The sequence below is a fragment of the Arvicanthis niloticus genome, chromosome X (assembly GCF_011762505.2).
Source record: "Arvicanthis niloticus isolate mArvNil1 chromosome X, mArvNil1.pat.X, whole genome shotgun sequence".
Taxonomy (NCBI): domain Eukaryota; kingdom Metazoa; phylum Chordata; class Mammalia; order Rodentia; family Muridae; genus Arvicanthis; species Arvicanthis niloticus.
This window is the reverse complement of record NC_047679.1, coordinates 36,863,961-36,891,489: the sequence shown is the minus strand read 5'-3', so window position 1 is coordinate 36,891,489 and position 27,529 is coordinate 36,863,961. Positions and strand designations below refer to the sequence as shown.

The following is a 27,529-nucleotide window of genomic DNA, read 5'->3' as shown; positions in this document are numbered from 1 at the left end:
GGTCAAAGGAGGAGTAGAAAATCCAAATTTAGATTAATAATTTATACAACAGGTTTCCTCATTTATCCAGACATAATCCATAGAGAGAGATCATCTTTAGTTTCGGGACAGTGGTTGAAATGGGACAACAAACAGCTCATTTCTTCCTTGTGACTACTAAATACTGAGGATTTCATAATTCTTTTTATCATACTCTTATGAGCTTTATGACATTCAAATTTCAATTTTTATCTAATTGACAGACTCCATAGCTATTCTGGACAAATAACAGTTTAAGTTTTTATTTTACAAATATATAACATGTCTTCCTAAGAAGGTAACATCTAGGAAAACTTTTGAAAAATGATGAGCTTATAGTAATTTCACATATTTTTAAAAAAATATTCACATACTAGATAATAGCATGTTTATTTTTTAATTCTTCTTTCTGTTTCCATTTGAGTTGAATTGAAAAAATTCAATTTTATTAAGTTCCATGTTAAATATTTTAATTTTAAGTTATCTCACTGTTTTACATAGAAAAAAATGTGATGATAAAATATTATTCTTTAGATCTCTTGAATTTCACAAAGTAAAACTTGTGGCACTTCATATTCTACAAAAAATAATACCATTAGACTGGCTAAAAATTGAAATAATATGCACAGCTAATAAAACATAGATATAGACTCAATGTTCTTTCTTCAACACTATATTGCTTTCTGCATGTTTTAAATAAGAGATCAAAATGTCTAGTGTTATAATAAGTACATTACAAATTCATAAAAGAAAGCTCTATTGGAAACATACACCATAGAGGAAAAGAACATTTTCTTCTTTTGTTGTTTTGGTTTTTTTTTTTCTGCTTTTTTTGTTTTGTTTTTTTTATTTTATATTTTATTTACATTTCAGATGCCATCCCCTTTCCCCATTTCCCCTCCTTAGGAAACTTCTATCCCATGCCCACTTTTCCTTTTTGCTTTTATACAATTTTTTTAAAATGTTAATCAAAGGCTTATAAGTTTGGTAATGCTCAATCAGAAGTGTAACCCAGTACTCAACCTAGATATATAAACTATCTTTGACTGGTGGAGACACATGAACATCTGCCTCCATGCCCCCCCCATTCTCTTTCTCTCTCTTTCTCTCTCTCATCACCTAACTTCTCCTCTCCTTCATCTTCTCCTCTCCTTACTCCCTTTCTTCCTCTCGGTACTCCTTCCCCCTCAGCTCCTCTTACATATCATCCTTCCTGTTAAAATAAAACTTTTCTCTCAAAATTCAATTAGAGCATAATTATTCCTAATTGTACCAGTGAGGTACAAGATAGTCCTAATACCCAGTCCATCATTTTGTTCACTAACCAGAACCTCTGTCATCTCCCCTAACTAAAACAATTAGTTTTGAACCTGGATTTTCTCTTGGCTTTAGAATGAATGTCAGCTGAAAACCATCACTGAGATCTTTTCTCTCAAAGTAAATAGCCAGGATTGGCTATGAGAAGATAGGTCTTCAACCCCATCAGAAATCCAGAATGACTGAATTAACTGAAATTATGAGAAGCACTAAGCATAGCTACTAAAACTTAGCCAATTTATAGAGACCATTGAACACCTGGAAAGCCCCTATACTACCGAACGTTGGAGCATCAAATCTTCAGCCTTCTGGCCCAGAATCATCTGACAGACATTAGTGATGCAGAATTATTAAGGGCTGATTACTCTGTCTAGGCAGATATAATCAGTCAACTATTCTGCAAGTGTGTCCTTTTCTGGACAGTAATTTGTCTGTAGACGGAAAGAGGCAATTCTTGTCTAGTGGCTGTTACCGCACAATTGGAGTAACCCCAAGGTTGCTCAATTTCTTCTTAGAATCCACGACAGGAAGCTGTCAGGAGCAGACAGGTCTCTAATCAGAATGAACATTAATATATAAATATTTGTAACATCAATTCTATGGTCTTCTGACGTTTTGAAAACCAACTATCCATGTAAGGAAACCTGGACTGTTGTCTGTTAACTCCTCTCAGCTATTTCTAAATAAAATATGGAAAACATCCTAACAATAAACTCAAAGCCATGAATTTGCTATAGTCCCTTAAATCATAGGCTAACCGTCCCAAATCAGTTAAAAAAGTTAAAGAAGGACTGGGTCTAAGCCTTGTATTCCTAAATGTGTTATACAGGCACAATGCCCATGAGAGTATCAATATTCATCTCACTTTTATATCAATAAGAAGCTCGTACCAATAAAAACCTTAAATTTGAAATCAAAGTAAATTTTGTACCATTTAAGAAATTATAACTTCATCTTGATATTAATTATACAGATTTCTACCAATAGGTTATGGCTATGCAATAATTTCTTGCTAATGCTCCCTGTTCCAACAAAACCACTACTTTCCCCTAGAAAGACAGACCAATATTAACCACCTTAGTACCCAAGCCCAGGGAATAGGGGCTCTGAATTTTTTTAACTTCTTCAAGCTGATTAAGGGCATTGAGATATTAGAAGAGGGTGGGGGGAAGAGTAAATTGATAAGCCTCTGACCCTGTGTCTTCACTGCATCCAGATGGAATTCCAGGACATCAGAGGTTTGGGCAGGTCTGCTCAGTATGTTTGATGAGTAGATACACCAAGGCTGTGTATTCTGCAATATACAATTCTCAGAACAAATTTTAGTATCAAGAAAAAAAACTTTTCCTAGAGGGCTGACATTTTTTAAAGATCTTGGTTCTAAAAACTTTTCTCTTATTTTCCCTTTTTAAAATTGGTTTTAATATTTACATTTCAAATTTTATCCCCTTATCCCATTCCCCCCACCACCCAGGAACCCCTTATCCAATCCTCCCTCCTTGTGCTTCTATGAGGGTATGATTTTCCAGTTCCTATGATGCTGTTTTCATTAACATAAACTGCCTCTTCAATTTCTAAATTCTTCCCTTTGTGTTATTAAACCTGCTATTTTTCTTTTTTTCTTTCTTTTTTCTTTTTCTCTGTTCTTTTTCCTTTTTTCATCTCTTTTTTTTAAATGGGTATTATATTTACCTTTCAAATTTTATCCCCTTACCCCACTTCCTCCCACCACCCAGAAACCTCCTATCCCATCCCCCCTCCTCATGCTTCTATGAGACAGTCCTTACCTACCCCCCACTATCCCCTCCCCACCCTCACAACACCAGACTGATTTCCAGGGTGGTTGTACCAGCTTGCAATCCCACCAACAATGGAGGAGTGTTCCTCTTTCTCCTCATCCTCGCCAGCATCTACTATCACCTGAGTTTTTGATCTTAGCCATTCTGACTGGTGTGAGGTGGTATCTCAGGGTTGTTTTGATTTGCATTTCCCTGATGACTAAGGATGTTGAGCATTTCTTGAGGTGCTTCTTGGCCATTTGAGTTTCCTCTGTTGGGAATTCTTTGTTTAGCTCTGTACCCCATTTTTAATAGGGTTATATTGTTGTCTGGAGTATAATTTCTTGAGTTCTTTTTATAACTTGGATATTAGCCTCTATCGGACATAGGATTGGTTAAGATCTTTTCCCAATCTGTTGGTTGCCATTTTGTCTTATTGACAATGTCCTTTGCCTTACAGAAGCTTTGCAATTTTATGAGGTCCCATTTGTCAATTCTTGATCTTAGAGCATAAGCCATTGGTGTTCTGTTCAGGAACTTTTCCCCTGTGCCTAGGTATTTCAGGGTCTTTCCCACCTTCTCTTCTATTAGTTTCAGTGTATCTGGTTTTAAGTGAAGGTCTTTTATCCACTTGGATTTGAGCTTTGTACAAGGAGATATGAATGGATTGATTTGCATCCTTCTACATGTTGACATCCAGAACCATTTGCTGAAAATGCTGTCCTTTTTCCACTGGATGGTTTTACCTCCTTTGTCAAAGATCAAGTGACCATAGGTATGTGGGCTCATTTCTGGATCTTCAATTCTATTCAGTTGATCTTCATACCTGTTTCTGTACCAATACCATGCAGTTTTTATTACTATTGCCCTGTAGTATAGTTTGAGGTCAGGGGTGGTGATTCCCCCAGAAGTTTTTTTGTTGTTGAGAATAGTTTTCACTATCCTGGGTTTTTTGTTGTTCCAAATAAATTTGCAAATTGCTCTTTCTATCTCTATGAAGAATTGATTTGGAATTTTGATGGTGATTGCATTGAATCTATAGATTGCTTTTGGCAAGATGGCCATTTTTCCTAAATTAATCCTGCCAATCCAGGAGTATGGGAGATCTTTCCATCTTCTGAGATCTTCTTCTATTTTTTTCTCAGAGACTTGAAGTTCTTGTCATACAGATCTTTCACTTGCTTGGTTAGATTCACTCCAAGATAGTTTATATTATTTGTAACTATTGTGAAGAGTGTCATTTCCTAATTTCATTCTCAGACTGTTTATCTTTTGAGTATAGGAAGGCTACTTATTTGTTTGAGTTGATTTTATATCCAGCCACTTTACTGGAGTTGTTTATCAGGTTTAGGAGTTCTCTGGTGAAAGTTTTAGAGTCAATTAAGTATACTATCATATCATCTGCAAATAGTGAAATTTTGACTTCTTCCTTTCCTATTTGTATCCCTTTGACTTCCTTTTGTTGTCTAATCACTCTAGCTAGGACTTTCAGTACTATATTGAATAGGTAGGGTGATAGTGGGCAGCCTTGTCTAGTCCCTGATCTTAGTGGGATTGCTTCAAGTTTCTCTCCATTTAGTTTGATGTTGGCTACTGACTTGCTGTATATTGCTTTTACTATGTTTAGGTATGGACATTGAATTCCTAATCTTTCCGAGACTTTTAACATGAAGGGATGTTGAATTTTGTCAAATGCTTTCTCAGCATCTAGTGAGATGATCATGTGGTTTTTTTTTCTTTGAGTTTCTTTATGTAGTGGATTACATTGATGGATTTCCGAATATTGAACCATCCCTTCATTCCTGGCATAAAGCTTACTTGATCATGATGGATGATTGCTTTGATGTGTTGTTGGATTCTGTTTGCAAGAATTTTATTGAGTATTTTTGCATCAATATTCATAAGAGAGATTGGTCTGTACTTCTCTTTCTTTGTTGGGTCTTTGTGAGGTTTAAGTATGAGTGTAATTGTAGCTTCATAGAACAAATTGGATCTAATTCCTTCTGTTTCTATTCTGTGAAATAGTTTGAAGACAATTGGTATTAGGTCTTCCTGGAAGGTCTGATAGAATTCTGCACTAAAACCATCTGGCCCCAGAATTTTTTGGTGGGGAGATTTTTAATGACTCCTTTTATTTCTTTAAGGGTTATTTGACAGTTTAGATGATTTATCTGCTCCTCTTTTAACTTTGGTACCTGGTATCTGTCTAGAAAATTGTCCATTTCATCCTGATTTTCCAATTTTGTTGAGTATAGGCCTTTGTAGTAGGATCTGATGATTTTTTAAATTTCCTCTGTTTCTGTTGTTATGTCTCCCTTTTCAGTTCTGATTTTATTAATTTGAGTGCTGTCTCTGTGCCCTTTGGTTAGTCTGGCTAAGGGTTTGTCTATCTTGTTGATTTTCTCAAAGAACCAGCTCCTGGTTTTGTTGATATTTTGTATAGTTCTTTATGTTTCAACTTGGTTGATTTCAGCCCTGAGTTTGATTATTTCCTGCTGTCTACTCCTCTTGGGTATATTAGCTTCTTTTTGTTCTAAGGCTTTCAGGTGTGCTGTCAATTTATTAATGTACGTTCTTTCCATTTTCTTTTTGTGAGCACTTAGAGCTATGATTTTTCCTCTTAGTACTGCTTTCATGAAGTCCCACAAATTTTGATATGATGTGTCCTCATTTTCATTTAAATCTAAAAAGTCTTTAATTTCTTTCTTTATTTCTTCCTTGACCAAGTTATCATTAAGTAGAGCATTGTTCAGTTTCCACGTGTATGTGGGCTTTCTTTTGTTTTTGTCCATGTCAAACAGGAGTCTTAGTCCATGGTGGTCTGATAGGGCACAAGGGATTATTTCAATCTTTTTTTATCTGTTGAGGCCTGTTTTGTGACCAATTATATGGTCTACTTTGGAGAAGGTACCATGAGGTGCTGAGGAAAAGGCATATTTTTTGTTTTAGGATGAAATGTTCTATAGATGTCAGTTAAGTCCAATAGGTTCATAACTTCTGTTAGTTTCATTGTGTCTCGGTTTAGTTTCTGTTTCCATGATCTGTCCATAGCTGAGAGTGGGGTGTTGAAATCTCCCACTATTATTGTGTGAGTTGCAATGTATGCTTTAAGCTTTAGTAAAGTTTCTTTTATGTATATGGGTTCCCGTGCATTTGGAGCATAGATGTTCAGAATTGCAAGTTCCTCTTGGTACATTTTTCCTTTGATGAATGTTGGGGGCCGACTTTTAGCAGAAAGCGGCTATCAGCTTTGCAGCCATCTTGAGCCATATACCCTGACATGAGATTTGAATTACAATAGCCTACAACAGCTGAGAACACTCTGATAATCTTGGTTTAGATACCTTGAGATTAAAGGTGTGTGAGATTAAAGGTGTGTGACTTAATAGTATACTTAGAAGTATAGAGATCAGAGTTAGAGACAAGACCTAAGGGCATGATTAAAGGTGTAACTTAGAGGTGTGGCTTAGAAGTCAGACTATAAAAGACAGAACCAGAGATCAGAGAAGATAGACTGAGATCAGAGACTATAGAGGGATCATCAGAGACGAATCTCAGACATTAGGTAGAATCTGCCATCACCCTTGCTCTTGCTGAAACCCGACCTGCAGACCGGAGCAGCAGCTTGTGCCGGGATACAGTGGCCACCCAAACGTGGGTAGGCCCGGGCCTCAACATTTTGCTCAGGCCGAGACATTTTTTGGCCACCCCAACGTGGGACTAGTGCGGTCCCCAACATTATTTTGGCGCCCGAACAGGGACCCGAGCTTGGGCCCCAACAGATGACTATGAAGTGTCCTTCTTTATCTTTTTTGATTACTTTTGGTTGAAAAATGATTTTATTTGATATTAGAATCGCTAATCCAGCTTGTTTCTTGGGGCCATTTTTTTGGAAGATTGTTTTCCAACCTTTTACTCTGAGGTAGTGTCTGTCTTTTTCACAAAAGTGCATTTCCTGTATGCAGCAAAATGTTGGGTCTTGTTTATGTATCCAATCTGATAGTCTATGTCTTTTAATTGGAGAATTGATTCCATTGATATTAAGCGATATTAAGGAAAAATGAATGTTGTTTCCTGTTATTTTTTGTTATTGGCAGTGGAGTTATGTTTGTATAGCTACCTTGTTTTAGGGTTGTTGGAAGATTACTTTCTTGGTTTTTCTAAGTTGTAGTTTCCCTCCTTGTGTTGGAGATTTCCACCAATTATCCTTTTAAGTTCTGGATTTGTCGTAAGATATTGTGTAAATTTGGATTTGTCATGGAACATTTTGGTTTCTCCATCGATATTGATTGAGAGTTTTGCTGGGTATAGTAGTCTGGTCTGCCATTTCTGTTCTCTTAGATCCTGTATGATATCAGTCCAGGTTCTTCTGGCTTTTATAGTCTCTGGTGAGAAATCTGGTGTAATTCTTATAGATCTGCATTTATATGTTACTTTGCGTTTTTTCCTTACTTCTTTTAGTATCTTCTCTTTTTATATTGTTTTATATATTTGATGTTTTGATTATTATGTGAAGGGAGGTATTTCTTTTTTGGTCTAGTCATTTGGGGTTCTGTAGGCTTCTTGTATATTTTAGGACATCTCTTTCTTTAAGTTAGGGAAGTTTTTCTCTATAATTTTGTTGAAGTTATTTACTGGCTCTTTAAGTTGGGAGTCTTCCCCCTCATCTATACCTATTATCCTTAGGTTTGGTCTTCTCATTGTGTCCTGGATTTCCTGGAAGTTTTGTGTTAGGAGCTTTTTGCATTTCACATTTTCTTTGAGCATTGTGTCTATGTTTTCCATGGTATCTTCTGAGCATGAGATTCTCTCTTCTATCTCTTATATTCTGTTGGTGATGCTTTCGTCTATGACTCCTGATCTTTTTCCTAGATTTTCTATCTCCAGGGTAGTCTCCCTTTGAGATTTCTTTATTGTTTCTACTTCAATTTTTAGATCCTGGACAGTTTTGTTTAATTCCTTCATCTGTTTGGTTTTTTTTTTCTTGCATTTCTTTAAGGCTTCTACCTGTTTACCTGCGTTCACCTCAAATTCTTTCAGAGTGTTGTTTATGCCCTTTTTAAAGTCCTCCATCATCATCATGAGAAGTGATTTTAATTCTGAGTCCTGCTTTTCTGGTGTGATGTGGTGTTCAGGACTTGCTATGGTGGGGGAACTGGGTTCTGGTGATGCCAAGTAACTTTGGTTTCTGTTGTTTACATTCTTATGCTTGCCTTTCGCCATTTGGTTAGCTGTAGTGCCACTTGCACTCACTGGTTCTGACTGCAGTCTACCTTTCCAGTTATCTTGGTTTTGTCAGAACTCCTCAGGGTCTGAATGACTCTATGATCCTGAGCTCCAGCTGCTCTAGGTACAGTGGCTCCTCTAGGATATTTCAGGATATGGTGTCTCCACAGTAGTAGACCAGCTAGGTGTTTGCTGCTCTGAATGTAGTTGCTCCTCTAGGATGCTTCAGGATATGGTGTCCCCTGCTCTGCAACTCTGTGGGCCATGTCCTCTCTAGGATGTCTGCAGCTCTGAGGTCCTTGACCTCTCTTGGGTACCTCTGCAGCTCTGAGGTCTGTGACCTCCCTAGGGTACCTCTGAACTCAGTTTCCAGAGGGAAGCAGATCAGCTGAGAGACTGCTCCAGCCACAGGTATCTGGGCCAGGGGTGGAAGGGGAAAATAACATTTTCTATTTCTATTTTTATATAGCTTTTTACCATATTGGGGCAGGTGATTATTATCAATGAAACCAGAAATTACATGAATAAAATTTTGAAGGCAGAGATTGGCTACAAAAGAAATATTAAACAATATGAAAATAAGCTCTTCAATGTATTAGTAGTAAACATCAAATACAGACACTCTGTTAAAAAAAACACATATGAGAGTTTAGAAGGAAAACCATAAATACAGACTTCAATTTGAACTGCATGTAATATTGATGGGAAAGAAACTAATTTTTAAATTTTGGATACTTTCACTCTAGTGAACTATGTTTCTACATTTTAAAAATAACATGGTAATTCTTCTTCACAACATTGTATCAGTTCAGGTATACAACAGATGGAATTTGGAAACAGTTGACAGAAGGGGAAAAGGGTACAATGGGGACTGAACATAAGCAAATATTTTTAGCTCAGCAATAACATTGTTACCATTGTCAACAAACAAATCATAGCAAAGGTTTGAAGTGCCAACATTTTGTTGACAGTTCTTGTCATAGAGTGCTGAAATGAGTTAAATAAATTGAATTAAAAGATATTTTAGTGCCTCTAGAATCAATGAGTGGGATTATTTATTGGCTTAATACTTTTCTATAACGAAATGAAAATAGGTAATAGGCAATTAAAAGTTACTGTTATAAGCCAATAAACATTATTGAATACAGTACTAATACACTATACTTTCTTAGTTTGAAATGAAAGTTATAGAAAAAACACCAGTAGTTATGTAATAATTTAAATACCATCAAAAGTGTTATCAACAATAAAGTCACATCTATTATAATTCAACAGACATAAAAACAGTAATGGTTTGGAAAACTACCACCAGATTTTGTGATCATGCTCTTTAATGTGTAAAACTGACAAAATTAGCTTGAAAGATTGATTAATTTTTGTGTTTTAACATGCTGGCCATTGTATATTTAGATTCTGTTAGATTATCAATTTCTCTGAAAATTAATCCAATTAATGAGTAATTCTTACTTCACTATTTTAACTGATGAGTCGAAGCAATCATTACACATTGCAATATGAAGAAAGTCAATTTCAAATATTTAAAACATATATGCCAAAAGGCATTTATAACTATATTCATCAAATTAATTCACATCAAGATTTTTTTCTCTTAAATTCTAAAATGGAAATTAAGATAGTCAGTTCTATCATGGCATTATTTTAGTCTGGATACAAGATAGACAGTTTAAAATTACCAACTGTAAAAATAGTGAATCATCATCTCTGATCATTTCTGAAAGAAGAGCAATCAAAACTTTTAGCTAAGTTAAACATCAAAGAAAAAATGAAAATTTAAATGTGCCATCCAGAGTAAATATATCTTTGTAGTTTATAAATAAACTGTGAGCAATTTATAAATAAATAAATAAATAAATTTGAACACAATAATATCCATGGGTGGGTATTGCTTGCCTAAGAAATCAAAAGTTATTAAAACAAACCCCAGTATTAGGTGTGGAATATTTTCCTACATATTTCCATATTTATATAGATTTGAAAAGTTAATACTATTTAAAAAAATTTGGTGAATTTAAATTTAGTGAATTAAAAAGTTTTAATTTTTTAAATTTTTGTATGATTATCTTAAAAAATTAAATGGCATGTTTAATATTACTTTTGTGAACTAGCCTTATAACTCATTAGAAATAAAAATTTAAGATGCAGTCTTTTCAAAGAATTATGCATGTTATTCCTATCGTTATATTAAATTATTTGCATAATATCTCATATAATTTTTATTAATATGTTTTTATGTGTATGAGTGTGTGCCTGCTTGTCTTCTGTGCAGAAAGTGTGTGAGGCTGTTTCAGAAAGCCAGAGAGGGCTTTGGATCTCATCAAACTGGAGATGCAGACAGTTGTTAACCATTAAGTGAGTGCTTGAAATTGAACCCAGTGATTTTAATTTTTGATCTACTTCTTCAACCCCTCATATAACTTTTCTTTCTTTCTTTCTTTCTTTCTTTCTTTCTTTCTTTCTTTCTTTCTTTCTTTCTTCCCTTTATATCCCAATCACAGCTTCCCCACCCTCCTCTCTTCCTGGTCCCTCAGTGTCACTTCCTCTCTGTCCATTCTACCTTCCCTTTCTCATAAGAGAAGGGGAGACCTCTCTTGGATATTAACCTGCCTTGGCATATCAAGTTGCAGTAAGATTAGGTGCATCTTCTCCTTTCAAGCCTTTTTAAGGCTCCCCCATCAGGTAAAAGGGGTCAATAATAAGACAACAAAGTCAAAGACAGCCCCCACTGCAGTTGTTAGGGATCACAAATGAAGACCAAGCTGCACATGTGTTACATTTGTGTAGGGTGGCCTAGATCCATCCCATGAGTGTTTTTTGGTTGGTGGTTCCATCTCTGTGAGTTCTTGTAGGACCAGGCTAGTTGATTCTGCATGTTTTCTTATGGTTCTCTTGACTCTGTGGCTCCTTCCTCGGCCTTTTACACAAGATTCTCCACGTTTCACCTAATGTTTGGCTGTGGTTCTCTGCATTTGTTTCCATCGGCTGCTGAGTGAAGTCTCTCAGAGGACAGTTTTACTAGGACCCTGTCTGCAAGTATAGGAGAGTATTGTTAATAGTGTCAGGTGTTGACTCTCTCTCTCTTATGGCATGATTCTCAAGTTGGGCCAATCATTGGTTAGCCATTCTCTCAATTTATGCTCTAATGTTATCCCTTTGGACCTTGTAGGCAGGACAAATTGTAAGTCAAAGATTTTGTAGGTGATTTGGTGTTCCCATCTTTCCATTGGAGGTCTTGCTTGGTTAAATAAGGTGTATATTTCAAGTTCTATATCTCCTATTGCTGAGAATCTTAGCTAGGTTCACCCTTATAAGTTCCTGAAAGTGTGCTTATCCTACATTTCTAGCTCATTTAAGAGATGCCACCCCAATCAATCCCAGTTCTTCTCCCTCTTTTACCCCCACACTTGAACCCCTCTGTTTTTCTCCTGAGGCCCTCTCCCTGTCACAAGTCCACTTGCTCATCTATGTTCCTAGAAGCCGTATTCCTCATAGCCAGAAACTGGAAACAACATAGATGTCCCTCAACCAATAATGGATAAAGAAAATGTGGTACACTTGTGCAATAGAGTACTACTCAGCTATTAAAAACAAAGACATAATTAACTGTGCAGGCAACTGGATTGAACTAGAAAATATCCTGAGTGAGGTAGCACAGTCCCAGAAAGACAAATACAGTATGTCACTAATGTCACTAATAAGTAGATATTAGCCATAAAGTATAGAATAATCATCCTGTAATCTAAAATCACAAAGAAGCTAAGTAACAAGGAGTACATAAAGGAGGATGCTTGAATCTCACTGAAAAAGAGAAAATAAAAATAAACACTGGGGAGTGGACAGAGAGGGGAAACTCATATAATTACTCATTTGCCACAGATATTAAAGTTTGTTACCAAAACAGTGCCAATAAAAAATGGTTAAATTAAACGCTATTTTAATTTGATCAGCAGGCTAGTTTGTAGACTCTTATTTAATACTCTTCTTATTTCTAAAATATTCAGATGTTTAAATGCAATTTATATTGTGAATTTTTATTTAAAGTTCATATAAGATTAAGGTTATGAGAAAATTTAATAAAATCAGAAAAGGCAAGATATCTCCTAGGTAGTTTACCATATTTTGATATACATTCAGTAAAATATAAACATGACCTTTTTTCTCAGATGAAAAAGCTAAGTGAAATTAGAAAATGACCACTTGACATTCTTGCTGCTATGATAATGGGCTGATTTGAAAATTGCTTTTTCCACAAGGTCTAAAAACTTGAGGCAAGGCAATTTGTCCCATCTGGGGTATAAGAAAGCAAATGTGGTTCAGGAACATATTTCCAATACAGCTTCCCAGTCACCATTGTCAGGGCACTCAGCAAGTTCACAGGTCAGCATCATTCTTTGTCCTGGCATCAGCATGTCTCACCAATCATTCTGGCAGCCACCATGCTCCTTAAGCATCCTGCAGAAAAAAACACAAACATGCCCTCTTCCCCATATTAGATACCTGATCATGCCATATGCCAGTAAGTAGATCCTTCCTTTTCACATAGGCATAAGTATGCCTAGTTGTAGAGTGCCATAGACACTCAGCAGAAATTTCCTTGGCATCCAATTTTCTTTAAAAACCAATTAAAATAAAAAGAACATGGTTTAAATAAATTTGTAGAGAACAAGTGTATACTTTCCCCTTTTTTATTTGATGAAGATATTGTTTTAGAGTTCCATGGGCCACTTCCACAATAACTTGTCCTTGAGGATTATAAGGAATCCCAGTAATATGGGCAATATTAAATATTAAATTGTTGACAAAAGGTCTCAATAGCCAGTTCCATTATCTGTTTATCATTATCATTATTATTATTGTTGTTGTTGTTTTTGTTGTTGTTGGATATTTTGTTTATTTACCTTTCAGATGTTATCCCCTTTTTGAATTCCCCCAAAACCCCTTATCCCATCCCCCCTCCACCTTCTTCTATGAGGGTGTGCCCCTACCTATCTACCCATTCCCACATCTCTGCCCTCAAATTCTCCCATACTAGTGCATCCAGCCTTCCCAGGATCAAGGCTTTCCTATCAAACAAGGCCATCCTCAACTACATATACAACTGGAGCCATGGGTCCCTTTCATGTGTGTTCCCAGACTGGCTGGTAGTTTAGACCCTGAAAGCTCCAGTTGATTGATATTGTCACTTTCCCCATGGGGCTGCCAGCCCCTTAAGCACCTTAGACCTTGGGGAAAAGAGAAGTTATAATGACTCTTGTATTTTTCTTAAATGTGAAGAGTTATTTGGACTCAATCATGTACTGGTCTAAAATTCAATCCAATATTGAAAATAACAGTCTTCATTTGGAAGGCTGGATCTGGACATCTTTAGAGACATATTTGGAAGTTAGTTGCAGTTCTCTATAATGTTATGTTACCAAGGGATAAAGTTGGGATAGGATCTGGAATTCAAACAAGTGTTAGTGCATGTGCTGTGGCTCTTTTAATTGTCAAGTTAAAAGTACTTTTATATATTCAACACATTAGTAATATTTTTTTTCCAAATGATTAACAAAAGCATCCGTCTTAACTTCTTGTGTCACAGCAATTGCAGAAGCAGTGGTGCTAGCAAGCCAAGGACAGGTAAAATTCTGGTCAGAGCCTTACTAAACTAAGACAGAACTGTATTGCTTTTGATAATGCATATTCCATGACAAGTAAGGAAGGCAATCTTGTCAGAGCAACCTAAGACAGAGTCAGTTCTATTTAGGAAATAAAAAAAGGGAGATGTGGAGAGATTTGGGGGCTGCTTGGCAGGAGTCTGACATTGGCCAAGGACAAGGAAATAGGCTGCTTGGCAGGAATCTGATGTTGGCCAAGGACAAAGAAATGGGCTTCACACAGGAATCTGACCTTAGGCTAGAACAAAGAACTAATTTCAAACAGGAATCTAAATTTTAGGCTAGGTCAAGGAAGTAAGTAGGCTTCAGACATGAAAATGACTTCAGGCTAGGACAGGAAAGTTGTCTCAGATATTTTGATTATCCTGATAATCCCTTAGAAATGGTGATCACTGGAGTGATCATAGGACTTTGATTATTGCTTTGCTTGTTCTTTGACTATTGTGTTTATTGTCTTGCTTGTTTCTTTACTATTTGCATCTATTGCATTGCTAGTTTCTCAACCTAGAACTGACCTTAATACTCAAATATAATTAAAATGGTATAAAAGCAAAATAGAGGAGGAGGGATGGGATAGGGGTTTTATGGGAGGGATGTGGAAAGGGGAAAACATCTGAAATGTAAATAAATAATATATCCAATAAAAAAGAAAATTACTGTTGTTGAAGTTCACATTCTTCACAACTGATACAAAATCATATAAAGGAAAATATTATATTTAATGATATTGGCAACTAAAAACTATGTAGACTTTTATAGGGTTTATATTTAAGAAAATAAATAAACCTGAGGAAGTTTAAATGCACCTGTGTTATGCCAAATATCCTAGCCAACCTTTCAAATATAAACTCTGTTTACCAGTGTGTCAATCTTTTGATTCAAAGTGAATGAGGGTCAAAAAGTAGCAAAATGCATAAGTTAAACATGAGAATAAATCTCTTTCTCAATACCTCACTTTTAAAGTTTGATGTGATATCAGACCTATAATTGATTATGCCTTTTGACACAAGCATTATAAAGTGACCCTAAATAAAGCTATGTAAAGTATTTCAAGCTTTAAGAATATTAAGACTATAAATTTATTCTATAATGTTCATTGCTATATAACCTAATGAAAACCTTTCAAGAATCATCCTTTCACTAAAAATTATTTAGTTATCTAACATTTCACAATTACATGGCTTGATCATGTTTTAAATTCTTGACTTTTTTTTCTAGTACTGGTGACCAAATCCAGAACACTACTTACTAGATGAGTGTCCTTTCACTGAACTATGTCTTACTCCACCGTGTTTTTATGCTTTTAAATTTGAATAATTGTAAGTTTTTTTTAAAAAGAAGGACAAATCTACTGAGATAACATTCAAGTATAAATATCTGAACTAAATAATAATAAATAAACTAAGCATTGAAGTAAACACCTGTTAACTGCTGAACTAAGAACATTTGGGCAACTATGTTCATAACAGCTTCATTCATAATAGCCAGAAACTGGAAACAACCTAGATACCCCTCAACTGAAAAACTGATAGAAGAAAATGCAGTATATTTGTACACTGGAACATTAGTCAACTCTATAAAAAATGACATTTACAAACAAATAAATAGAACTAGAAATGCTGACAGAGGCACCCTAGACACATAAAGACAAACATGGACTTCTCTCCTGTCTCTCCCCATACCTGATCCTGCCCCCTTTTCCTTTCCTCTCCCCTCTCTCACCCAGGTCCCTCCCTCCCTCTGCCTCCTTTGATTATTTTGTTTCCCCTTCTAAGTGGAATTGAAAGGAGGGCAGGGTCAGGTATGGAAAGAGACAGGAGAGAAGTCCAAAGGACTAGGAGAATGACCAGAAATATGTAGCAGTGGGGATGAGGATCAGGGTGGGGCATTACTAGAAAGTACCAGACTCCAGGGATGTGAAAGGCTCCTAGGACCCAATGGGTATGAAATTAACCAAAAAACCCAACAGTGGGGAGATAGAACTTGAAGAGACCACTTCTAGTAGATATACATGGCCCCTAGTTGAAGGATGGGCCCACCCACCCATCTCAAAATCTTTAACCCAGAATTGTTCCTGTGTAAAGGAAATACAGGGGTAAAAAATGGAGCAGAGATTGAAAGAAAGGCCATCCAGAGACCTCCCCGACTTGGGATCCATCCCTTCAGCAGACACCAAACCCAGACATTATTGCTGATGCCAAGAAGTGCTTGCAGACAGGAGCCTGGTATAGCTGTTCTCTGAGAGGCTCTGCTAAGACAGATGGAGATTCTCACAGCCAATCAATTGAACTGAGCCTGGGAACCCAAATGTAAGAGTTAGAGGAAGGAGCTGAAGGGGACTGCAATCCCATAGGAAGAACTGCAACATCAACTAACCAGACCCCTCAGAGTTCCCAGGGACTAAACCAGCAACCAAAGATTACACATGAGTGGGTCCATGGCTCCAGCTATGTATGTAGCAGAGGACTGCCTTATCTGGCATCAGTAGGAGGAAAGGTACTTGGTCCTGTGGAAGCTTCTTGCTCCAGCAAAGTGGTGTGCTAGAGGGCTAAGCCAGGAGTGGATCGGTGTGTGAGAACCCTTTTAGAGGCAAGTGGGGGTGGGGGGCAGGAATGGAGGGAGGCGTTTGTGGAGGGGAGACCTGGAAGTGGGAAAAGACTTAAAATGTGTTGGGCTTTGGATGAGGTAACTCAATTTAACCTGCACCCATCAATCATGTAGGACACAGGTAGAGGGCGTGGTTAACAAGTCTCCACCTCCAGAGATTTAAATATTAATGAGTTATCAAAAGGCCAGGGGTATAGCTAATTAAGTTATTCCTTCCCCTTTTCCCCTCCCTATAAAAGTCAGGCTCCCCTGGCTTTTGGCAGGGAAGCGCATACCACCTATATCCATTCATCATGCCATGAACAATAAAAGCTTTGGGAAACTCCACGTGTCACCTGGGGCTGCCGCTGCCAGATTGCCAACTTCTGAAACCCCTAACCGCAGCTGCCACCACCTGCGCACAACTGCTGCATGAATGTGGTACCCTCCGCCCCAGACCCGCTGTAGGACCACCTTGGAACACCGCTGCCAGACTCCCTCCCCCCCACAGAGTTTTTTTTTTTCCTATAAAAATGTAAATAAATAAAATAATTAATAAAAGAAAAAATTAAATAAAAAGAAAAGACACAGAGCAACTCCTTAACTCAAACCAAAAAGAAAAGACAAATATGGTGTATAATCCCTTATAAGTGGAGTAGACATTAGTTCTTAAGTAAAGGATAATCACACTGCATCACACTACAGTACACAGACACAGAGAGGCTAAGTAACAAAAAGTACCTTAATAAGGATACATGGATCTCTCTGGAAATGGAAAAAATAATTTTTTTCAAGTGAACTGGGGCCTGGTGGGGATTGAAACAGGTGACTTCAAGTGGCAGAAAGAAAGATAGAGGGAGAAAATATGAGATATTACTTAAACTGGGGGGTGGGGAGGCATGTTGAACCCTAATACAGTGAAAACTTCCTGGAATCTGTAGGGTGAGCAATGACTCCTAGAAATGAAGGATATGGAATCTGAACTGGACATCTTATATAACCAGGGAAGGCTTCCAGTAATGGGACTAGGACACTTGAGCAGCTATAAAGCCTTTGACCTACAACCTGTGATGCCTGCATGTGTGTTCAGGCACTGGAGGCTCAGAACTTGTGGAAGTAGACAACCAATGACTGGTCTAACTTGAGGCCTGCTCCAATGAGAGGGTGACCATGCCCAACACTACCTGGATATCCAGGACACAGAGATCTAGAATAGAAACTGAAGAATGAAAAATTATAAAAATCATTTTTATAGAATATAAGTATATAGATTCTTTTTAAGTTTTTTTAGGGACATGGAAAATTTTTTCTGAAGCGAGCCAGGCCAGTTTCAGGAACTGGCTATAAAGAACGAAAGTCATTCAGGTGGCGAAACACAATGACTAGGCTGTGGCTCTATGGCTGGAACAAGTGAGAAATAGTTAATAAATAGTTGATAAATGACAGGGTAGGGCACAGTGACATGGTAAAACCACATTTTTGAGAAGAATGAGTGTACTGAGTAATTTTCATAACTATAAACCATTCATGGTGTGTTCCATTGAAATGTTTTGCTATTCTTATGTTATGTATCTTTGGCAACCCCTCACCCCCTCTTCACTCCCCTGGCTTGTGGTTTTCCTCTTTAAAAGACCTCTTAGCCTGCCACTCTTGGTCAAACTCTGTTCTTGGGAGAGCTCATGGTTTGACCTTGGCCAACCAACTTCCCTAATAAAGCCTCCGCTGATTGCATCCAGGTAGAGTGTCTTGAGAGAGTTTATGGGTGGCCGTGACTTCCTGAGACTTGAGTGGGGGACTCCCAACTTTGGGAGTCTTCAAAACAAACATTACTGGCAAAAATCAATAAAATAAATAAATACATAAAACATAAAATGCCTCCTAATGATACTATGAACTTTTCGTAGATTGGTGTCTAGACCAGTTGTCATCAGAAATGCATCCTTGGGCAGCTAATGGGAGCAGATGGAGAGACCCACAGCCAAACATTGGGAGAAATTCTGTGGAAGAAGGTGAAGGATTTTAGAAGCCAGAGAGGAATTGGACACCTGGAGAAAATTGCTCACAGAATCAACCAACCAGGGCTCATAAAGGCTTCCAGAGATGTAGCTGACAATCATGGTTCTGTGCCAGGTTCTCTGCATATATGTTATGTAGCCAACATTTGCTATTCTTCCACCCTTCTCCACAGTTTTTCAACCCTATCAACCCCCTAACAATACATAAAAGAGAAACGAAGGGTAGAAAGAAAAGCAGGCAACATTATTTTTTAACTACTTCCTGTTGATTAGGGGTATCAAGTTCCTTGAAACAAGTTTGAATTTCATCATCAGGATACCTAATTTCTTCTCCTTTCTTCTTCTTTGTGCACAGCTACTTAACAAACCACGACCAACAACAACCCCCATACCTCTCAGGGCCCTAGTATTTATGTACCTTCAGAAAATTCCCTAGAATTCCAAACTTACATAATCACAAGAACTATCTGCCATTGACAAAATCACACCGCTGCATGAGGCAAATCATAGTTGCTGTGTACAATCTGAAGCAGCCCCATATCCCATACCTGGGATTAAAACACAAATATTTAATGTTTCTGTATATTTTTAAGTAACTAAAATACCAAAATTGTCACTATTTTTTTATGGTTGTTTGGCTTGGGGTTTTGTGGGACTCATAACAGTGAAAACAGGGGCCATCTCTGACTCTTTTGCCTTCTCTTGTGACCATTTCCCTCTATTGGGTTGTGTGCCCTTCCCCCAGCCTGCCAGCCTGCCAGCCTGAGCAGGCCTGAATGAGTTGTTTACCACAATAGACCAAACAACAGTGAGACCTGGGAGGCATTGCTGCCCTGGTGCCCTGCAGTCTGTTACAGGAGCTAAGAAGAATGGACCACCTGCTGAGCTTGCCTTGACACCTTCCAGCTCCTATCTCCTCACCTATCCTCTGGGCTGAACCAAGAAGAGACTCTGGGGGGTGGGGCTCCCCCTTTATATGTGAAAGCAAAATATTAAACTTCGGGCCTTGATCAGAATCCATTGTCTTGGCCCCACGTTTCTCTTGCCCTCCATTCCCTTTCATTCCCAGCCTTCCTCTCAGGTGAATCCAGTTACCTGTAGCTGCTGGCGGCTACAGGGTTGCCCTTTCCAGCTTTGATAGGAAGATTTGGGCCTAGCTGTGCTGTATCTTGTTATGCCATATTCAATCAATATTTCTTGGATACCTGCTCTTTTCTGAACAGAAAAGGAGGAATAATGAATCTGGGGAAAGGTGGAGGTGGGAGGAGAAACATGGGAGGAATGGAGGTAGGGGTAACTATGGTTAGGTTATAGTATATGAGAGAAGAATAAATAAAAAGAAGAAAGAATGCATTTGATTCTAGTCAATCTATCACAGTAATACATGTGATCTAAAATACATTTCCTCTTTTTTATATTTTTCTTTCAATACTTACTACACCATTTCATTATGAATGATGACTATTTAAATACATGCATTTCAAGTATGCTTATGAAAATTTAAACAGGAAACTATCAGACAAACGAGTATATGTATCAAAAGCAAACCTAAAATTCATTACACATTTTATTCTATTCCAAGAAATATTAAGGAGAAAATTTTATTGAAAAATATCACCTTCTTGAATTTTTAACCTAATCTTGAAAAATGGAAAAGTTGTATGTGGATTTTTAAGCATGACATTGTTTACTGTAATACAACTGTGATAGGATTTGTTTTCTTTCATGCATCCTCTTAATCAAATGGGCTTTAAAACATGCAGGCTATAATACAAGTTTTAGAGTTTATTTTTACATTCTTTTTAGACATGTATGGTGATACTTAAAATTCAAGAATTTTGGAAGGTAAAGTCCATCACCAGCTAACTGCATAGTATGTGTCAGACCAGGGTTTGCTACTTGGAACCAATTTCAAAACAAAATTCTTCAAAAATCTTATCTCTTCTCTTACCTAAATAAACCTGAAATGTTTCTACTTTACTTGAATCAGTCAATCTTTCAACAAAACAGTCAGGATAAAGACTATCAAAGCACTGCAGAATGCTTTTAAAATTGTTAACATTACCTGCACATGAATAGGATTTGGAAAGCATTAGAAGACGCTGTGTGTACTCTACATTCTTTGTTGTTGAGATTTTGCCACCATAGGCTCTAACTGTGAATTTTTCTTTGAATTAGCTCTCTCCTCCGTGTTAAATCACACAGTGATGAAAGGGTGGTGGAAACCTATCTATCCACAGAACACTTCAACTATTTATTAAATGATAATTTCCCTTACTTATGTCTCCTATATCAGATGTGACATAAAGTGCACTTGAAAATATTTTCAAGAGTAAGTTGGTCTATATAGGTTAGAAAAGGAGGAAAAAACACTAATTTTTTTAACTAGGCATTTCATTCTTGTACCAAATTTCCATTATAAACAATTTAAGGGATTGAAAAAACTTTGGCTCACATATACAAATTTTTTCCCTCAAATTTAGCTGAACTCACTGTATTTGGCCTAAATGATATTATTGTGGGGTAACAAAAATGGGACAGAAGCCAGAGACCATTAAGAAGAGATTAAGAGAAGTGTAATCCTCTTTGACACAACATCCTGAATTTCTAGAACCTCCAAAATATCACCATCAGCTTGGGAACACTTTTCCTATTCAAACCAAAATAGGCTTTGTAATGCTTGACTTTTAAAATGTAGCAAGTATAGAAATGCATATTTTCAGTAGAAAGATAAAAAAAAATCCCATAAGGAAGGGCAGAAAAACAACAGCAACAAACATGGCAAAACAAAACTCAGAACCAGAAGCCAGGGCACATGCTATGCTTATTTTAAACTTTACTGATCTCATTAGTCATGCAGTAGCCAAAATTAGTCTCCATATGGAATAGAGCCAAAACTGCACTCAAAATTTAAGACTTCCTGGCATCCCAGCTTAGTTATAAAATACTCTAGGTAAAATTAGTATGCATGAAATCATAGAGCTCATCACTACATATTAATAAGTGCACAATAAAGATGTTTGTTTTATAAATATTCTTATTACTAAGCATTCATCTGAAACATCTTTGTAAATAATACTTTGATGGACACTGAGGAAACAAAATTAGTTCAAACAAAAGAAATGTTGACACAATGGGCATTTAAATTAGCACTTGTAATTAAATGTCTTATTTTTCTTAGTATTTACATATCTGAACTAAATAATCACTGTGGAAAAATAGATGTTCAGAAAATTCCTTCATGGAAACATATATTCAGACTAAATTTAAAATTTTCAAGAATTGCTTACTAAGAAGCTCAGCATGTGAGTTTATGTTTATAATCCCAGCAAGTCTGAAGTGGAAGCAGAAGTATAACTACAAGTCTGAGTGAAGTCAAAGCTATAAACTGAGACTCTGTGTTAAAAATAAATCAAAATTCAGCTGGCAAAATGGCTGTTTTCTGCACAAGCTAATGAGTTGGAATCCTTAGAAACAGGAGATAACTAACTCCTACAAGCTGTCTTCACACGTTCTCAAATATGTCTTGGCATGTGTGCCTGAACAACCATACACATACATACAAAACACACACACACAAACAGGTACACAAACAAATACACAAACATAACTGATAAAAAATGTTTTATACCTGTTATCATTTAAAACAGGGTTTTGTTTTGTTATATGTTTGGTTACTTTAATATATTTTACTTCAATTTGTTTGTAATTATTCTATTTATATATGTTTCAAATGAAGTTCCCCTACCCTATATCCCCTCTGCAACTCCCCACCCCAGCCCTCAGCCGCTTTGCCTCCAAGAGGGTGCTCTCCCACTGACCTACCCACTCTACTATGTTCATAGCAGCCTTATATATAATAACCAGAAGCTGGAAACAGCCCAGATGTCCCTCAACAGAGAAATAGATACAGAAAAATGTGGTACATTTACACAAGGAAGCCATTAAAAACAATGACTTTATGAAATTCTTAGGTAAATGGATGGAACTAGAAAATATCATCCTGAGTGATGTAACCCAGTCACAAAATAGCACACATGGTATGTACTCACTGATAAAGTGGATATTAGCCAAAAAGAAGCTTGGAATACCCACAATACAACTCACAGACCAAATGATACCCAAGAAGAAAGATTATCCACATCCAAGGTGTGGATGCTACAGTCCTACTAAGAAGAAAAAAGAAAGTAATTTCCAGGAAGTAGAGGGAGAGAGGGATCTGGAAGGAAGATAGGAGGGGAGGGACGAGTGGGGACCAGTTCAGAGGAGGAGATGGGGGAGAAGTACAGAGGGTCAGGAATTTGAAAGTAGATGTGTAGCAGTGTGGGAGGGGGAACTGGGAGTAGCCACCAGAAAGTTCCAGAGCCAAGAGTTTCCCAGGACTCAAAGAGTAGAGCAGAGACTGAACAAAATTCCATCCAGAGTATGCCCCTCCTAGGGATCATCCCATCTCCAGACACCAAACTCAGACACTATTGCTGATGCCAAGAAATGCTTACTGACAGGAGCCTGGTTTAGATGTCCCCTGAGAGGCTCTGCCAGAGTCTGAGCAATACACATATAGATGTATACAGCCAAACATTAGAGTGAGCTTGGGGACCCCAATGGAGAAGTTAGGGAAAGGACTTGAAGAGCTGAATGGGTTCGCAACCCCATAGGAAGAACAACAGTATCAACCAACAAGAACCCCCCAAAGCTCCCAGAGTCTAAACCACCAACAAAAGAGTACACATGGGGGATTAATGGCTCCAACTATGTATGTAGCAGAGGATTGCCTTATCTGGCATCAATGGGAGGGAAGTCCCTTGGTCCTGTTGAGGCTCGATGCCCCAGCATAGGGGAATGGTAGGGCAGTGAGGCATGAGTGGGTGGGTGGGTAGTGGAGTACTCTCATAGTGGCAGGGGGCAGTGGGAAGAGATGGGGGCTTGTAGAGGGTAAACTGGGAAGGAGGATAATATTTAAAATGTAAATAAATAAAATAACCAATAAAATGTAAAAAATGCTAGTAAAACAAAAAGAATGAAAAACCCTCAAAAAAGACAGAGTTCTCTGTTTAGATTGGCACTGCATTGTTTGTGGTATTTTTCTTGATATCTAGTTTCTTGACTTCTTTATACATTTTATATATTATCTTTAACATTTGTGTAGTTTGTAAAACTTTTTTTCTCTTTTATATACTGACAATATGTCCAAATAATGGTGTCCTTTGTCTTGCAAATGTTTCTCAGTTCTTGAGGTGCTATTTATTAATTGTTGATCTCAGTTCCTGTGCTAACAGTGTTATGTTTAGAATGTCTTCTTCTTATGTTAATGAGTTCAAGGTTATTCTTCATTTTTTTCTTCTAATAGTTTCAGCTTATCTTGTTTTATGTTGAAGTATGTGATCCATTTGGCCCTATAACTCTCAGAAGAACTAATGAGACTACAGGTAGACACCATGATGCTTTATGAATGACAACATTGGATCAACTTCTCCTGAGTTAGGTATAGATGGCACTTGATGTGGGTGTATATTTCAAACAGGGTTTGTGATCTTCTCAGTTAAAGTTAGAGACATTAATTACTTTGACCAGACTTTCATTCACTAACTGTTCCATGACCATCCATGTGTCCACAAAATTGGTGTTACTGGGAAATGTGTTGCCTGATGCTTCCAATAAAAAATAGTCAGGTTCCATCTGAAAGGCTGATGGAAAGTAAATAGAGTAGAAGCCCAGGTAGTCTAGCTTCAGGTCATTGAGCATGTTCTAATAGTCACCTTTCACTGTGCTCTTGATGTGGAATGTATACCACAACTTGTTAATGATAAGGATCTCCTGGTACTTTCTCTTTTGAATTTCTCCTAGAGAGCCACCTTCAATTCTTTCTAATTCTGGCACACCTGCTTATAGATAATGTGGCAATGCTCAGTGTAAATTACAACCTTTACAGCCTCAGTCACTGGGCCAGAGGAATACTTTTATTTGTCCAAGCTCAGGGTAGGCATCTTGGCATTGTTGTTGAGCTCCAGAGCTGTAACTGCTTCATGCTACAGACCCTGGCCATAGTTATCCCAATATAATCCCTTTAAATCAAACAATTCATGCAGAAAACATACTGGTACATACAGTAAGACTCCAGAAGCTTTTTGTTTTTATTTCTGCAGTTGTAAATATTTTAGAAAAATTAAAAATTTAAAAATTTTAAGAAATGCTAAGATGTTCTTATTTATCTGTTAAAGAAAAATTAATAAGCTTACGCAAATGGAATTTCCTAATTAAGTGATTCTGAGATCAGTAGTTCTTCTTGATACAAGTGGTTGTTATTGTATGATGGTATACCCTCTATACATGTGTTTCTGAAATAAACAATAGTAATAGGCTTCTAAAAATAGTTTGAAAAATGTTTTTACCTGAAAATTTCTAATAAAAATTTTAGGTGAAAATATATAGAAATAATTTGCTTACTTGTTCAAACTGAAAACTTATACTTTCCTTTTGCATCAACATAATAACTGTTTACAATATTTTTCCATAATTAATATTTCACTTAATATGATATGTTTTTAACTAAAATTATTTTGAATTTTATTTTAATCTTCATTTCATATATATGTATTATATATTCATCATTTCACACATTTTATTTGTAGTAGCCTATATTGTAACTAAAACTTTCAAAATCTTTATCTTACTACATCTACACTCATTAGTATTCATGAAATGTTGTAGAAGGTATTATGTTAATTCTATGGCCACATTATAATTTCCAAGAACTGTTAGGTATTTTAAAATGCTATAACTAAAGCCATTTGATGGTAAAAACCAAAACTAAATCAAAACAGAACAATTAAGCTTGTTGGATATTTACATGGTAATGTTCCTATACTTTTAGATCATTAGTTGAAACATCTTTCTGGGTAATTAAATGTCATTATGACACTAGACATCTTGGTTTATTGCCTCTACAGAGCTCACTACTGTATATAATGTATATATTTTCTACTATATGGTTGAGATAAATTCTGTTTGAATGAGAATGTTATTCCTGCCAAAGAAAAATAATATTCAGTACTAGAGAGAATTTCAAATCCTTGGAAAAATGGTTGAAGAAGGCAGTAGATGACTCATGACAGATAAGAGGAATAGAAAGTAACTAGAAAGGAGAATGGGAGGCCAACTTCACAAAAATTTATTATATGCATATACAAAATTACAAGTCAATAAAAACTATATATATATATATATATATATATATATATATATATATGACTAGTTAGATAATAAAATAATTACTCCTTTCTTTGTAAACCCAAATAACAGCCTGCCAGTAAGAGAAACTGGCTGAAGAAACTACCTAACTACCTTGTTTGATTATATTTTGTTAATATATAACAAATTGCTTTGTTATGAATGTACATGGGTTTTTAGGAATGATTTGTTCTCTTATTAGTTATTTGGGTTTACAAAGAAAGGAGTAATTATTTTATTATTTATCTTTAAGAGTAATCTTTTAAGAATCTTAAAAAAATGACAAATTTAAACTTCTGCAAACAATCAGTCATATCTATTTTAAATCCTCAGAATTCTCATCAGCAGTTCTTAATAAATCATATCATGATGCTACGTGCAAAAATGGGTATATGGAAATTAATCATGGCCAGTTCAGCCTCAGTCAGAGTCATGTCAGCCAGTGCTATCACTATTCTTGTTCCCAACCATAAAACGTCCCTAGCTTAACTAATAAGAGTGTGCCTTCTGAACTTCAAATTTTTTCCTAAGATTTTTTTATACCAAAGCCAGTAGTTAAAACATGTCAACCTATCTGTACTAACAATTTTATTTTTCCAAATGTTTTCTAAGGGTGGTAGTTACTGTTGACAATATACATCTCTGTGTTCTTCTGTATCGTAGTGATTGGATCATTAATCTGCTCCAGCAACAATGCCTGATTATGATTGTGATTTCCAGAGACTCTGCCTGGCAAGGACTTGAGGACCCCTTCAAGTTTACATATAATTCTAGATTAAGAAAGATGTGAGGACAGCAAGCAGAAAAGAATACCACAACAGCATAAAGTATTCACAACACATAGTCCTTGAGCCATGCCACACCAAAGTTCCATTGTGTGGCTGTGGTAAACCACGGGCTGCATTCCATGAGTTCTAAAGCCATTTGTTGTTCCTCCTGCATAGCCCTCAGCAGTTAGGATCTTTTCCCAAACCATAGTGTAGGAGGTCACAGTCTCTGAGTCAACTTAATAATGTTTGAGTATTTACATTCCTCAGTCTAACAGACTTCTTGCAACATATACAGAAAAGCACAGCAAAATCAATAAATCAGGCTTCCAGAATTTAGGACTTAAACTAACCCTCCTATAAATAAATAACACTAGCCTGATTATTATAGGTATAACAATTTTATTCAAATACTCATGCTGTTGCTGGTGAATTAGTGTTGTCAGAAACACACCTCTAATCAACCCATGAAATAATATGACTTCCTTATTAAGAAATTAAAAAATTAGCATGTTGATAAGGAAGTTTTATGCAGAAACATAAAACACAGTATAATTCTAAGGAGCAAGAGCTTGTAGGAAACTATTACCCACCCATCTGTTTTTAGAAAGCTGTACATGGAATGAGTCGGACATATTTTGAGAAAATTTATATGGCCAAACTGAATTATATAGTATATTTGCAATATATTCTTCTATTTTAAACAAAGTTCATGTGGAATATTAACATTTACTTTGGAGCAAAAACTATATATCATCAGTGAATGTTTCTGGGTATGAATAATAAAAATGATAGCTATCATATATTAAGCTTTTATTATGTCAGGTTTTAATTAATTATCTTAATTAAGTGCTTGTTGGTTCTTGTGCTAGAAAAAATGTTAAAGCAGTAGTGTTGTCAGAATATTGATAATAGTA

The 27,529-nt window shown here is 36.5% G+C and overlaps 1 pseudogene; it reads right to left on the bottom strand.

The window, feature by feature from the left end:
* Positions 1 to 17,736: 17,736 nt before the first annotated feature.
* On the bottom strand, positions 17,737 to 26,279 carry LOC117694906 (aldo-keto reductase family 1 member B1 pseudogene; annotated as a pseudogene).
* Between the last annotated feature and the right edge of the window lie 1,250 nt (positions 26,280 to 27,529).